Source organism: Phocoena phocoena, chromosome 4 (assembly GCF_963924675.1).
Source record: "Phocoena phocoena chromosome 4, mPhoPho1.1, whole genome shotgun sequence".
Taxonomy (NCBI): domain Eukaryota; kingdom Metazoa; phylum Chordata; class Mammalia; order Artiodactyla; family Phocoenidae; genus Phocoena; species Phocoena phocoena.
The window spans coordinates 95593976-95606251 of record NC_089222.1 but is presented as its reverse complement, the minus strand read 5'-3'; positions in this window follow the sequence as shown (position 1 = coordinate 95606251).

Genomic DNA, 12276 nt, shown 5'->3' with positions numbered 1-12276 from the left:
GATTCTTTTTAAATTTTGAATATATTTTTCCTTTGTATTATTTTTTTGATCACACAATAGGTAATATCATATGATATTTGTCTCCCTCTGTCTGTCTTACTTCACTTAGTATGATAATCTATAAGTCCATCAATATTGCTGCATATGGCAATATCATTCCTTTTCATGGCTGAGTAATACTGCATTGTGTGTATATACCACATCTTCTTTATTCATTCATCTGTGGATGAACACTTAGGTTGCTTCCATGTCCTGGCTATTGTACATAGTGCTGCTGTGAACATTGGGGTGCGTGTATCTTTTCAATTTAGAGTTTTCATTTTTTCTGGGTATATGTCCAGGAGTGAGATTGCTGCATCTTATGGTAACTCTATTTTTTTTAAGGAACCTCCATACTGGTCTCCACAGTGTCTGTACAAATGTACATTCCCACCAACATTGTAGGAGGATTCTCTTTTCTCCACACCCTCTGCAGCACTTACTTTTTGATGATGGCCATTTTGACTGGTGTAAGGTGATAACACACTGTAGTTTTGATTACATTGCTCTAATAATTAGCGCTGTTGAGCATCTTTCCATGTGCTTGTTGTGCATCTGTATGTATTCTTTGGAGAAATGTCTCTTTCAGAGTTCTGCCCATATTTTGATTGGGTTTTTTTTTTATATTAAGCTGTGAGCTGTTTGTATATTTTGGAAATTAAGCCCTTGTCAGTCATATTGTTTATAAATATTTTCTTCCAGTTCATAGGTTATCTTTTTGCTTTGTTTATGGTTTAAAGGGGAACAAAATAATAATGCAATCAACATGGATGAATCTTGAAAATATTATGCAAAATGAAAAAGTCAAAAAAGACTATGTACATTAAATGAAATTATAAGAAGATAAAAGTGACATAGAGCAGATCAATGATTGCTTGGGGCTGGGTCTTTGGAAAGGAAATTCATGTCAAAGCAAGACGGAAAAAGGTTTTATTGTATGGGAACTATTTTCTAATGGTAATATTGGTCACTCAATTTTATACAATTACCAAAATTAAACAAATTTTACATGTAATATGGATAAATTTTAATGTATGTAAATAATATTTTAATAAACAAAAGGAGGACAAATGCTGAAAAGATCAATTTATTTCACAACATTAACACAGAAAGGATAGGAAAAATAGCATTACCTGATAGAAAGACTTACCAACTTGTAATGGAAGAGAATTATAGCTATCGCAAAATAAGAATGAACAAAAATTACTGCAAATACCATATTTAATGGTGAAATACTGTCACATAGTCTCAGTTTGGGAACAAACAAGGATGATCATTATTACCACCTTTAATCATTTTTATTACACTGGAGACCAAAAAGTTAAGGAAAAGAAATAAAAGCATATGGATTGGAAGGAAGACATAACACTCATTATTTACAGATTTCATAGCTGAATACACAGGAAATCCAAAACAATTAATAAACTTTTAGAATAAATAATTAAATTTATCAAGGTCTTTGTATACAAGGCCAATATACAAAAAGCAATTGCAGATTTTTGTCTCTGCTCAGATGGAGTAACCCTATTTGCTCTATCTCCTCCCTCTCACAACAACAAAAATAAAACAAAATAAAGCCCTGGACATAACACTACAAACAAACTTAGAAAGGTTCAAAGAAGAAGGCCAACAGCCTATCACTGTGAGACACCTCTAAGGACGACAAGGAGGTGAGTTCTCTGTTTCCTTTTTGCTTCCAAGATGCCCTGGACAAGCCACTGCAGAAGCCTCTAACCTGGAACCACTGGCAGGAACAAAAGGAAAAAAAAAAAAAGCCCCAAGAAATTTTGTTCCTTCCGAGCCAAAATGTCAGAAAAAGGATTACCTGACAATGTAAAACGTTTTCGGCAAGACCAATCCTCCTCCAACCGAACACTAAAGGGAAAAACATGCTTTTCTCCTGTGCTTCCAGTTTCTGATCAGAGTTGATTTTTCACCCCTCATCTACCTGCAGGTGGAAGGATGTACCAGTGCTCCCAGTCCCCTACTAGGTGGCGGTAGCAGGGTGGAGCAGTAGCTAAACTGATAGCGCTCAGTTCTGCTCTCCTATTCACCTGAGGACTGAGTCTCTGGATGAGCAGAAAGCTAATCTTCCATCTTCTTGGCAGGTGGCAATCAGCTGCTAGGTTAGTGTCAGCAGCAATGAGTGGGCATGTTATCTTCCATCCACTGTGCAATTCCCCTGCAGGGATTATATATTAGCACGGCTGTGCTGGGAGCTAGTTATCCATCTTCCATGCAGCAGAAACAGCAGGTACTCTTAATTCTCCTTCCAAGGTCGACTCAGCAAGGCTGAGCAGGGAGCTGATCTTCTATTCCCTGCCTGGCAAAAGCAGGAGTGCTCATTATCACCAGCAGGTATAATGTTAGTGGAGAGGTAGCCAGTGGTGAGCTGGACCACCACCTGTACCCAGCAGCAATGAGGCAGAGGAGGTGCTGGAAGGGGGAACTAGTGAGCACTCTATTTCCACCCTTCCCTATCTTGGTGTCAGTACTGGGGAGCTGAGCTTCTACCTGAAACCTGCAGCAACCTGGCAGTCAGTCAGCCTTCTGCTCCCCCCTCCCTGGTGCCAGTTGGGCCCAGTGGGAAATTGAGCATACACATTCACCCAGCCCTAATGCTACAGCACAGCAGAACTGCCTGCCTAAAAGAGAGGAAGGAGTAAAAAGACTCAGAGTCTAGAATACAATATCCAAAATTTCCAAGTTACAATTGAAAATCACTCCTCATAGCAAGAACCAGGAAAATTACACCATGAATGAGAAAAGACAATTAACAACTGACGATAACAAATTGAATCAAATATTGGAATTATCTGGGAAGAAAATATCTATGATAAAAAGGATCTAACAAGCAATTGCAAGTTCTCTTGAAACAATTATGTTTTTAAAAGAGAAAATATCAATAAAAACATAGATGTTATTTAAAAAGAAGTAAATAGAAATTTATAAAACTGAAAAAGAGAATAACTGAAACTAAGGTAAAGGACCTAAGAGGAAATGAGATTTTTACACTTCACCTGAAGTGGTAAAACATCATTAAGTAGACCATAGTAAATTATGTATATATACTGTAGTAACTAGAGAACCAACAGGAAAACATACAAAGCAATATGTTGTAAAAAAAAAAAAAAAAGCAAAACACTGTAAAAAAATCAAGATATATTCTAAAAAATGTTCAAGTAACCACTGGAAATTAAGAAAAGCTAAACAGAAAAATGCGAAATAGAAAACAAATAATAAATGGCAGACTTAAGCATTAACATAGCAATAAATATATTAGGTTTAAATAGTCTAAATACAGCAAGTTAAAGAAAGATTTGTGGAGTAGATAAACATATTATTCAACAATATTCTGTCTACAAGAAACTCACTTCAAATACACTGAACTAGTTAGCTTTAAGGCAAAGGATATATATATATATATACATATATATATATATATATATATATATATATATCATGAACATATTAATCAAAGAAAACAGTGAGATTGGCCATATTAATATCAGAAGAAGTAACCTTCAAAGGAAAGAAAATTAATAGAAACAAAGAGGACCATTACATAAAAGGACCAATCTGCCAGGAAGGCATAACAATCTTAAATGCATAAACACAAAACAACAAAACCTCAAAATGCATGAAGCAAAAACTGATAAAGATGAAAGGAGAAATAGACAAATACAAAATTATAGTTGAAGATTTTAGTACCCATCTATCAGCACCTGATAGAACTTATAGACAGAAAATCAACAATGATATAGAACTCAACAACACCATCAACCAATAAAATCTAATCAAAACATATAGAATACTATACCCCAAAACACAGAATATACATTCTTTTTAATCATCTGTGGAACATATACAATGATATTCTATATCCTGGGCCATAAAACAAACTTCAATACATTTTAAACATTGATCTATACAGAATAGGTTATCTTAATATAATGAAGTCAAATTAGAACTCAATAGCAGAAAACAGCAGAGAAATCTCAAAATCCTTGGAAATTATACAGCACATTTCTAAATAATGCGTGGGTCAATGAAGTAATCTCAAAGGAAATTTTAAAAATACAGAGAACTGAATGAAAATGAAAACACAACATATCAAAAGTAATGGAATGCAGCTAAAGTGGTTCAGAGGGATACTTTAGGACTAAATATGTTATATTGGAGAAAAGTTCTCAAATCAATAATTTAAGTCCCTACTTAAAGAAACTAAAAAAAGAAGATCAAAATAAACCCAGAGATGGGTAGAAAGAAAATAACACAAATAAGAACAGGAATCAATAAAACTGAAAGTAGGAAAACAATTAAAAATACAGTGAAACAGAGAGTGGGTCCAAAAAATGTAATAAAATTTATAAAACTCTAGCATTCTGAAAAGTATAAGAAGAACAAAGACATAAATCCCCAACATCAGAAATGAAACAGGAAATATCACTAAAGATCCTGCAGGCATTAAATATAAAATAAAGGGATAATATTACCCATTTTATACTAATACATTTGACAACTTAGAATTTGGACGTTCTTCAAAAATTTAAGAGCTATCAAAACTCAGCCAAGATGAAGCAGATAATCTGAATAGTCCAGTAAACATTAAGAAATAGGAAACAGGATATTGAAATTGAATACTTCAAATGCTCCTATAAAAAATCTTCAGACACAGGATTTCAGTGGAGAATTTCACCAAACATTTAAAGATGAACAAGCATCCATTTTACAAATTCTTTTCCTGAATAAAGGGGGATGGAATACTTCCCAACTCATTTTGTGAAGCCAGTATTACCCTGAACACTAACCCAAAACAGACAATTAAAAAAAACAACAACAAAAACCCAAAAAACAAAACAAAACAAACACATACAAGAAAGAAAAACTACAGTCTTAGATTTAAAAATTTAACAAAATAAGTATTAAAAAATCAAGTCCAGCTATTTGTAAAAATAATTATATAACATGGCTAAGTAGGATTTAATCCAGGTATATAAGGCTTAGTCTGTATTCAAAATTAGTCAGTGTAATCCACAATATCAACAGATATAAAAGGAAAAAATCATATAATTATATTAACTGATGCATAAAAAGCATTTGTCAGAATCCAAATCCCATTCATGATAAACTCTCAGCAAACTAGGAATGGAGGGGAACTTCCTCAATTTGATAAAGAACATCTAGAAAAAGCCTACAGCTGGCATTATACTTAATATTGTAAGACTGAGTGTTTTGCTTCTAAGATCAGGAAAAAGAACAAGGTTGGGCTTCCCTGTTGGTGCAGTGGTTGAGAGTCCACTTGCCGATGCAGGGGACATGGGTTCGTGTCCCGGTCCGGCAGGATCCCACATGCCGCAGAGTGGCTAGGTCCGTGAGCCATGGCTGCTGAGCCTGCGCATCTGGAGCCTGTGCTCCGCAACGGGAGAGGCCACAACAGTGAGAGGCCCGCGTACCGCCAAAAAAAAAAAAAAAAAAAAAAAAAGAACAAGGTATCTCCTCTCACCACTCTTTTTCAGTGTAATGAAACTGGAGTTCTAGCCATTGCAATATGGAAAGCAAAAGAAATAAAAAGCATTCATACTGTAAACAAAGAAATAAAACTCTATTTTCAGATGCCATGATTTTCTACATAGAAAATCTCAAGGAATATTAAAAATAGCAACCAAAAATATCTCCTAGGACTAATAGGTAGGAAACAAGATCACACATAAAAATCAATCATACTTCTATATACTAAAAATGCACATATGGGAAGTAAAATTAAAATTATAATACCATACACAGTTACTCTAAATATAATAAAATACTTAAGTGTACACTTTAACAAAATATGTATAGGATGTGTATGCTAAAAAGTAAAAAATGCTGATAAAATCAAAGAACCCATAAATAAATTGAGAGACATACTGTATTCATGGATTGGAAGACTTAAGAAAAATATCTATATCTTTGGTCTTGTTCTACAGGTTTAATACTATTCGTATAAAAATTTTTGAAATATTTTTAGTAGACATAGACAAGCTCATTCTAAAATGTATATGGAAAGGCCATAGGCCATAGAAGAGTTTCTTTTTTTAATTTTGAAAAAAGCGAGAGGAATCATTGTATTTCAGACTATAATATTTAGGACTATAATATAGTAATCAAGACAATGTAGTATTACTGGAACAATAGACACATAAATGAATGGAAATTAATATAGAACCCAGAACTAAACTCACAGAAATATGTCCAACTGACTTTGACAAAGGTGTAAAAGCAATGCAAGAAGGACAGACTTTTTAACAAACTGTGCTGGATCAACTGGTATCCATAGCCAGGCAGACATAGATACAATACATACATATGTACATACATATGTACATACATACATTCATACATACATAAATAGTAACCTGATCTAAACTCACACCTTATACAAAAATTAACACAAAATATATTATACAAGACTTAAAAAAAATTCAGGAATAAATCTTTGGAATGTAGGTCTGGGCAAAGAAAGTTTAGATCTGACATCAAAACCTTGTTCTATAAAATAAAATAATAATAAACTGAGCCTCATAAAAGTAAATAAAACTTTTACCATGTGAAAGACTTTATAGGATGAAAGGAAAAGCTACAGGCTGGTTAATAATATTTTAAAACCACATGTCTGATAAAGGACTAGGACCTTGACTACATAATGAGCTCTTAGAACACAGACGTGAAAAAGCAAACAATCCAACTAGAAAATGGGCAGGGCTTCCCTGGTGGCTCAGTGGTTGAGAGTCCAGCTGGCGATGCAGGGGAAACGGGTTTGTGCTTCGGTCTGGGAAGATCCCACATGCCGCAAAGCGGCTGGGCCTGTGAGCCATGGCCACTGAGCCTGCGTGTCCGGAGCCTGTGCTCTGCAATGGGAGAGGCCACAACAGTGAGAGGCCCGTGTACCACAAAAAAAAAAAAAAAGAAAATGAGCAAAAGAAACAACTGAAATTTCACCAAAGAGGTTATATAGAAAGCAAATAAGCACACAAAAAATGTTAAACATCATTATCCACTAGAGAAATGCAAATTAAATCATGAGATATCACTATACATCTATTAGAAAATAAAATAAAATAAAAGTAGTGACAAAACCAAATGCTTGCAAGGATACATAGAAACCAGGTCACTCATACATTATTGGCAGGAATGTAAAATGATATAGCCACACTATAAGTGGTTTGACACATTTGTAAAACTAAGCATAAAAATACCATATGTCCTTATAATTGCATTCTTGGACACTTATCTTAGAGAAATGAAGATTTAGGTTCATACAGAAACCTGTATACTAATGTTCATAGCATTTTTATTTGCAATAACTCCAAACTGGAAACAACCCAGATGTCTTTCAGTGGGCTGATGGTTGCACAACTGCAGTACATCCATACCATGTCATGTTACTCAAGCAACAAAAAGGAACAGATTATTGATACATTCAATGATTGGATGCACCCACAGGGAGTTATGCTAATGAGATATAAATAATAAAAGAATATATACTGTATGACTTCATTTATATGACATTCTTAAGATGACAAAATCGTCTAAATGTAGAACAGATTATTTGCTGCCAGTAGTAGAACAGATTATTTGCTGCCAGTAGTAAGAAGGAAAGTAGGTGTGGCTATAAAAATACAAAGTCCAGAGCCAAAAAGTGCATATTGTATATTTCATACATATGAAATTCAAAAAGAGGCAAAATTCACTTATGTTACTAGAATTTAGAACAGGAGGTGCTTAGTGATGTCAAAGGAGCAGAAGGGGCTTTCTAGTGGTCTGATAATGATATGACTTTTATTCTGAGTATGGTTATGTTTAATTGATGTGATCTATTTGGGAAAATTCATCAAGCTGTACACACATGATGGGTGCCTTTTTGTATATATGTCATACTTTAAGAAAAATAGTTTCAGTATAAATACCATGATTATGTGATTCAATAATAAAAATAATTACGAATAGACATCACTGGTTAAATATTAACATTGAGCTTCTTATTATATAACTCATAAAGCTATATAAACACACTCATACACACACACAAACACACACACACACCATTTTATAGTCCAAATTGCACTGCATGTCGCTTAAACTCTATCCCAGAAAATCTACATGAACTTGTATAACAAACTCTCTAATTTTTTTCTCATTTTAAAAGAATTAGACTGACATCTCTAAAGTTCTTCTCATCACTCAGAAGCTATGTTTGCAAATCACAATGATTATATAAGCTGTTTGCAAAATATTTAAAATGCAACACCTATTTAATTCAGTTTATAACCTAAAATTTTAAATACTTGAGTAAAATTTGAAATAGCCTTGTATTTAAATGTATTTTATTATATACCATGTTACTTTCCTTGCAGATTTGATTTGAAGAAAATGTTTATGTTCCTCAGCATGAAAGAACTGTGAAACATATCCACCATCCTGATGTGATCACTTTAGTTCTAGTCCTGACATAAAGCAGCTTTGTAACCTTGAATAAGTCACAGAAATTTTTTTGCCTCAGATTCCTAATTCTTTGAATGAATAATAGACTGTATCCCCTGCCACCTCAGCTGGCTCATGGGTGTATTAAATGAGACAAAACTCTGTAGAGCAGTTCACAAATGCAAACGTAGTTACTATTATTACTGCATTATTATAGGTTTTTATATCAGTTTCTATTTTTCTCCATCTTAAGGCGGAGAAAAAGTGATTTTACTCAGGTGCACATGCACACAACCTTAACTAGGTAGTGGGAGAGAAAATGAGGTACTTTTTTTTCCTTTTTATGCTACTGAAGTTCTGCTTTGCTCATTACCCTTCCATTACTTTCCCTTCATTTTCCTCCCATGGAGCAATGGAGATAAGCTCCTGTTGATAGTTCATGAATTTCAATTTACATATACAGGGGCAGGGCATTTTTGATGGAATGTTTCCAGTGTTGGAACTTCCTGCCACTTGTACTTTCAGAGAGCCCGTGTTTAAACCTTCAGGCCAATATGTAAATCTGTTTTTGTTCCTTTAAACGGAAGACTTGTGGGTGTTTCAAAACATATATGCATTAAATAAGTATTTATTCAACATTACAGATATCAGAACTAAGAGCTTTTCCCAGGGACAAGTAAAGTGAATGAGACAGCAGGGACTGAGGCTGCATTTCCAAGTGTCTGGCCCTCAAAGAGTGTCCAACAGGCAAAGCATAGTAGAAAGAGATCTCATTGTGAAAAGGAACATCAGCAAGTGCGTAAGAAGAGGCATTCACCTGCAGTCCCCAAAATGCTTATGGCTGTTTTCTCAAAGTGTTGGGGTTTCAATTTGTGTTTACTTTCTTCTTTACACTTTTACATGGTTACAATTATTTCACAATTAGTATGTAATTTTTATATAATTAGAAACTACATAAAGTTATTTTTACAGTGAAAAAATAATAATGCTATTGCAATACAATCCAATAGCCTACAATAAATAGTTGTATTGAGTTTCATAAAACCCATTATACAAACTGTTTAAAGAAAAGTTAAAAGTAAGAAACCATTGTTTGGGTGGTACATATTCTCCAGATAGTGAAATAGAGTATCTTTTTCCCTTTCCTTTAAAGACAACCCTGACTTGAATTTTATTTTCAAAATTCTCTTGCTTTTGTTTACTGTTGAATTATGTATGGATGTATTCCTGACTAGCATATTATTTAGTTTTGCATTTTTAAATTAAATATAAAATGGTTAATTCTCTATATAAGTTTATGTAACTTTCTTTTTTCATTTAATCTTAACTGTGAGACTTGTCCCTCTTGATAACATGTAACAATCCTTGTTCCTTTTCTTTGCTGAGCAGTGTTTCTTTGAAGGACTAGAGTACATTTTACTTAACCATTCTACTGCCAGTAGGCAAAAGGGTGTTTTTCTCTAGTACTAAAAATGCTGCTAAAATAATTATTCTACAGATATTCTCATGCACATGAGCAAGAATCCTTATAATACATATGTGGAGTGAATGTACTGGGTCAGAGGATATGTTCAATTCACATTCGTATTCCCGTTATCAACTATGTTGTTCCTGACTGTGTTGATTTTCACTATTGTATCTTTCCTATAGCATTATATTCTGATTACATTTTTATGATATTTTTCATGATACATTTTTTGGGTATACTCTTTTTCCTTTTCTAAATAATTAGTTCATGTGCATAAGGGATGAGCAGTTGGTCTTTCTTCTTTTCTAATACAAAGCTAAGGATTTAAATGTCCTTAAAACACTGAAGTAGCTACATCCTACAAGTTTGATGTGTAGAATTTTTGTTTTCATTTATTTGTAAATATTTTAGTATTTACAAATGAATTTAAAAATCATATGTGTGTATGTGTACTTATATTTTTTTCTAAAATTGTAAAAGTTTAAAATTTTAATTTTAAAAATTAAAAGAAATTTTAATTAATTTTTATATTTAATTCCAGTAAGAGCAGAGGTCATAATCTACAGTGAATTGGCTCTCAAATTTGTTGAGACTCTCTTGGTACCAATTATTATAAATATTATGTTTCCTTGAGGTGAAAACAAAAGTATTTCCAACAGTTGGATACCAAATTCTATACATTTGATTCAATATGGTTAACTTTTAGCTTTTCTGTATAAGTTATGGTTTATTTCAAACTAAGGTTCAATGTTCATTTGTTTCCCATAGGGATATCCAGTTGCTCACAGAACGATTTTCTTATCCAGGTGAATTGCTTTGAAATCTTTGTCAAAAATCAATATACATGTATATATTTATAGACTCTCTATTATGTTTCATTAATCTGTATTTCCATCCTTTGGTAACAGTATACTCTCTTGATTATGGTAGCTTTTAGTAAGTCTTAAACTCAAGTAGAGTAAATCTTCCAAATTTGTTTTCCTTTCCTATTAAAAAAAAAACATTTTCTTTCACTGTTTTAGGTTGTTAGTTGTTTCATAAATATTTTGCAAATCAGTTATCAATTTCTTTTTAAAAACTGAAGGAATTTTCAGTGGAGTAACTTTGAATCTATATGTTGATTTGAGTAGAACTGAAATTCCATAATTTTGAAACTCTTCCTAATCATGAATACGACATGTCTCCATTTATTTAGTCCATCTTACTTTCTCTAAATATTACTGAGTTAGTAGTCTAGAAAACTTGTATGTCTTTTAAAAGAATTTATTCCTTTATGTTTAAAATTTTGGTGTTTACTAAATGTTGAGGTGAGTATATAAAAATTACAATTGAGTTTTAATATTAATCTTGTATCCTATGACCTAGATAATTCATTTCTTAGTTCTTCTTGCTTATTTGTAGATTTCTTCAGATTTTTGTATAAAATAAACATACCATTGGTAAATAGAAAACTATTTTTTCCTTACAGAATTTTATATTTTTATGTTTTCTTTTCCCTATTGCAATGACTGGAACTTCCAGTATAGTATTTAACACACATGATTTGAGCGATCTGAGGAGGGACTCTTGCCTTTGACCAAACATTGCAACAAAAGTTTGATATTTCACCATTAAGTATAATGAAAGAGATAAATGATTAAATGGTACCTTGCTTGCTTAAAGGAGTTTAGAGCCCTACACAAATGAAGTTGCTATAGTTTTAAGGTATGTTTGAAAACTAGGCATTGAGATTAAAGTTAATACAGTCATAAGTCATATCTCCTAGTAGTATCATTATCAGATCTCCCCAAACCACCATGACAGAGTGGCTTGTTTAAGTTAATATATTTGAGTTCTATATCTGAATATAAATATAGGTATACATAAATTATAGTTTATATTGATATATATATATATGTATATTTAAACTTCAGAACACCCTATAGCACTAAATTAGCTTTCTATGCAATATATTTCTCTCCTGAGAATTAACTAACTAAAATTCTTCCAGCCCACACTTCTGGTATAAGACATTCAATTTATAATGAAAATTAGATTAAATGGAAAATAAAATTATATCACAACAGAGGGGAAAGAACCATTTTCTAATATGAGCTGTTCATTTTTTCCCCATTTTATATGTGTGCAAGTATATATTTTATCTATTCAGCATCAAAAACTATGGTTTCTTTTAGAGTTATTTAGTAGATAAAACTCAAACCTTTCTCTCTATCCTGTCAAAAGAGTAGTTTTGTGAATCATCACATTAGAATGTCTAGGATGTTCCTGAAGGAGGTAATTTTTTTTTTAATTTTCAGTATTTTTTA